Genomic DNA, 4,692 nt, shown 5'->3' on the forward strand with positions numbered 1-4,692 from the left:
GCATTTTTTGAGCCTATTATGAATGGGAGAGTTTTCTAATTTTATTTCAGTGGATTCATCAGTGATATATAGAAACACATTGTTTTTTGGGTATTAATTTTATATCCTGTTAATTTGCATAATCTGTTAATGAATTCTAGAAATCTTCTGATGAAGATTTGGCTAATGTAAATATAGAATCATGTCATTGTCAAATAGAGATTATTTAAGGTCTTCTTTTCCTATTCATATCACTTTAATTTCTTTCTTTTGTTTAATTGTTCCAGTGAGGTTTGTAAGTACTAAGTTGAATAGAAGTGGTAAAAATAGGGCATCCCTCTCTTGTTCCAGTTTCTAGCAGGAAAAATCTTTAAATTTTATCCATTTAGAATGATAGTGGTCTTTGGTTTAGCATATGTACCATTTACAATATTGAGAAAAGTTCCAATTATCCCTAATTTATTTAGTGTATACAGCATGAATGGATGCTGAATTTTGTCAAGTGGTTTTTCTTTCTCTATTGTGATAATCATGTGATTATTGTGTTTAATCTATTGATGTGATGAATTATTTTATTTATTTTATTTATTTATGTTGGGCCATCCTTGCACTCTTGGCATGAAAATCACTTGATCATGGTACTGTATCATTTTAATATAATTTTGTATGGAATTTGTCAGTATTTTCTTTAGAATTTTTTGCATATATATTCATCAGGGATATTAGTCTGAAGTTTTCAGACCCTGATAAATTTTTGTGTGGTTTTGATATCAGGGTGAAACTAGGATCATAGAATGAGTTTAGAAGTGTTTTCCCCTTTTCTGTTTCATGGAATAATTTGAGAAATATTGGGGTAAATTCTTCTTTGAAGGTCTGGAAGGACTTGACTGAGAATCTATTTTGTCCTGGTTTTTCTTTTTTTTCTTTTTTTTTTTGATGGTAGACTTTTGATGGCATTTTCTATTTCATTGCTTGAAGTTGGTGTGTTTTAATTTTCTATGTCCTCCTACATTGATTTGTGTGGTCATATTTCTCTAGAAATTTGTTTATCTCTTTGTGATTTTCTATTTTATTAAATTATAGATTTTCACAACAGTTTCTGTCAACTGCATTTCAGTTGTGTGTGGTAATATTTTATTTTCATCATCAATTTTAGTAATTTGATTCTCTCTCTTTTCTTTATTAGCTTGGGTAGGTTTTTATTAATTTTATTAATTTTTTCTCTCTTTTCTTTATTAGCTTGGGTAGGTTTTTATTAATTTTATTAATTTTCAAAGAAGCAAGTTTTTGTTTCATTGATGTTTTGAATTTTCTGTTTCAATTTCATTGATTTTTGGTACTGATTTTAATTATTTTCTGTCTTCTGTCTTGGTATAGATTTGTTCTTTTCTTAGGCTTTGAGATGTAATTTTAGGTTATTTAGATGAAATTTTCTATTCTTTTATTAAATAAACTCAAAGCAATATTTCCTCTTAGAAGTTTCTTCATAGTGTCGTAATTGTGATATGCTGTGTTACTATTCTCATTTACCTCTATGTATTTTTTTAATTTTATCCCTGATTTCTTCAGTTATCCATTAAATATAGTGTAGTATTTATTGTTCAGTTGTCAGGGTTGCCACTCTTTTTTATTTTATCATTGATTTCTCATTTCCTACTTTTGTGATCTGATATAATCCAAAGTATCAGAGCTATAGTTTGCATTTACACTGAGTTGCTTTGTGGTTTAAAATGTGATCTATTTTAGTGAAGGATCCATGTGCTATTGAGAAAAAAGTGTATTCAGTCACTAATGGATGAAATATTCTATATGTCAGTAATGTCTGAATTATTACTTCTATTATTTATTTCTAAACCTTTATTTAGTTTTTGGTTGCAGGATCTATCAGTTGTTAATAGGAGTATATTAAAATCACCCAGTATTATTGTGTTTTGGTTTATTTGATTCTTGAATTTGAGAAAGGTTTGATATATGTAGATGCTCCATTCTGGGGGACATGAATATTTATACTTGGTATGTCTCAATGATGTATAATAACCTTACACAGAGTATGATATGGCATTCTTTGTTCCTTTTGATTAACTTTGACTTCAAGTCCACTCTATCTGTTATAAGGATATTAAATCCTCCTTGTATATGAGTTCCAAGTGAATATTTGTTTTCCATCCTTTTACCTTAACTTGTGAATGTCTTTGCCCATGAGGAGAGTCATTTGGAGATAGCATATTGTTGGATCTTCCTTTTTAATCCAATCTTACAGACTGTCTTTTGATTGATGAGTTATGGCATTTACATTCAATGTTATTATTGAGATATGGTTTTTATTTCCTATCATTTTAAGTTGCTTCTCATTTTTAATTTGTTTTTATAAGGCATTTTCCAGGTCCTTGTATCACCTGTAATATACACATACACAAAACATGCACAGACACATTTGCCATGTTTTGTTCATGAGTTAGCATCAAGAGTTTAGATTCCTAAAGTTTTAATTACATCAGTCATCAGAAACTTCCTCCTCATGGATATTCAGATCTCGGTTCTATTAGCTTTAATTTGTTTCTGATCTGCCTACAAACATCTCCTTCAGTCATTAGAGATGTGGGGAGAAGTTATCCAAAAAATTTGGGTCCCCATTATCAGGGTTTCTTCTTTCTGGCATTACCTGTCACTTTCCATTATCTGGGGATTAACTCTCTGATTTCTGGGACTGCATGAACCCATGTTACAGGTTTCTTTAAAAATGTTTTTAACCCCCTTCACCCTGTGGCTTCTTCTCAAGCAAAAAGAGGAAGGGAAACCTGTGCCAATCCCAATGCCATGACATTGCCTTTTTCAAAGTGTTAAATGGACCTCTATTCTCTGTCCTGACTTAATCCTTATTTAGTGTTTTCAGGTAGAATTCCTTTTGTTTCTTTGTCTAGAGTTTATAATTGTCTCTGTGCATGTTCTGGAGATAATGATGAAGAGACTCAACCACACAAAGAAATAGAATTATAGAGCTCTATTTTTATATTAAAATGGTGTGAAAATCCATGAACCTTCTTGTGAAAATTAAACACATATGACACCACAAATTTCTTGGCAGTATGTTCTAAAGACCTAATGTCCTATCCAGCTTTCTAAATTCTTTCTATTTTTCTAATGTGTATCTTTTCCATATAAACTCATGTTTATTTTTGTGCAATGCCCTCTGCCAGATGTTCCATCTCTTGAAATCTGCCTCATCACAGCAGCATGACTTCTTTTCCTTAGCACATTTCCAGGCGCTTCTCCTCAGTCACCCTTGCTAAGCTTCACTATGTCCATGGCCAGCAGCTGCCATGCAATTTATGTTGTTTTTCAGTTGTCAGGTCAAGTGTAGACTACTGAAATGGTATGTCCCAATGTCATACACAGAGAAGAAAAAGATCACATGAGAACTTTTTCAGACCATTTATCAAGGAAACCCAAATGTGCTACCTTGAGTGGTGAGATCTGAAGATTGTTTTCAAAAGATATGCTAGTCTACCTTTTGCTGTGCTATTGAGAATCAGGAAAATTAAATAAGTAGCCTGGAAATAATTAACTGTTATGTGTAAATTACTTGACAGTGTTGTGAACTTGATATCATCTTTCATTTTGAGAAGGCTTATTTTATTTTGAATGAGTTTCTTTTGGGAGGGAAAGTTAAGGAAACATCCAAGAAAAATGGTTTTAAAGCAATTAAGCAAGCTCATCTGCTATAGTAGTCACAATATGAATATTTTAATGTCCCTGTAAACTAAATGAATACTCATCAAGTATGCAAAATTTTGCAGAGAGAATAGGGAACTGAAATATTTATGAAAGAAAATATCCTCACCTTGGTAACTATTTTGTAAAATAATAATAGAATATTTCAGAACCAGTATCATTACAATTACATACAATTGTATGTTTTCTTGTTTGCATTCATCTTACCTGTATTATTTCATTCCATATATGATCTTGATATATTTTATTTTTCTGACAAGGTATGACAAGTAAATGTTTTCAGTAATTATTCATCTTCAGCACAAGCATGTTACAAGTAATGAAGCATCTGTGATTATTTTAAAAGAGAAAACATAGCATTCATTATTGTTTATCAAAGAGAATTTGGATGACTTACTCTGTTCAAGTAAGCAGTTCCATAATACTAAGTGTTGTTCAGTCTTCATTTGTTGAAGTGGAATAAAAAACAAAGCAAAACTATACTGTGATTTTCTTGAAAACTGAGTTAGAATTTTCTAATGTACTACATAAAAGAGTATGTTTAAATAACACAAGAATGTTTAAATAACACAAAGTTAATTTGTACTTATGTAAAATATTTAAAACTTTCAGTTAAGAAATTTTGTAGTGTCATATTTGTTGAATCACATTTGTGCTATATTATGATATTGATCAATCTCTTTAAGAACTGTCAGAAAGCTGTGTTAGAAATGTCTTCTGCACTATATATTGCTCAGTGATAACCCCTTTCCATGTATCAATACCAAACTTATTTATGTAGTCCAAAAATTTTCATGTGGTCTCAATACCTAAATGTTTATATATTGTAAACAAAATATATCTATTAATTTGTTTTGCATTTTGCAGCCACTCTCTTATAAAAAAATAAGGATATCTTGTAAATAAAAGCTGCAGTGCAATTCACTCAGTGGTTATTTTGGACCACTCCACCCCCTCCATTATTCATTTTTTTTTCTCCCA

General features: G+C 30.7%; 1 pseudogene; it reads left to right on the forward strand.

Annotated features, from left to right (window-relative positions):
• The first annotated feature begins 3,299 nt into the window (after positions 1-3,299).
• On the forward strand, positions 3,300-3,704 carry LOC124974240 (AP-1 complex subunit sigma-2-like; annotated as a pseudogene).
• The last annotated feature ends 988 nt before the right edge of the window (positions 3,705-4,692 follow it).

Source organism: Sciurus carolinensis, unplaced genomic scaffold (genome assembly GCF_902686445.1).
Source record: "Sciurus carolinensis unplaced genomic scaffold, mSciCar1.2, whole genome shotgun sequence".
In the NCBI taxonomy this organism is placed as follows: domain Eukaryota; kingdom Metazoa; phylum Chordata; class Mammalia; order Rodentia; family Sciuridae; genus Sciurus; species Sciurus carolinensis.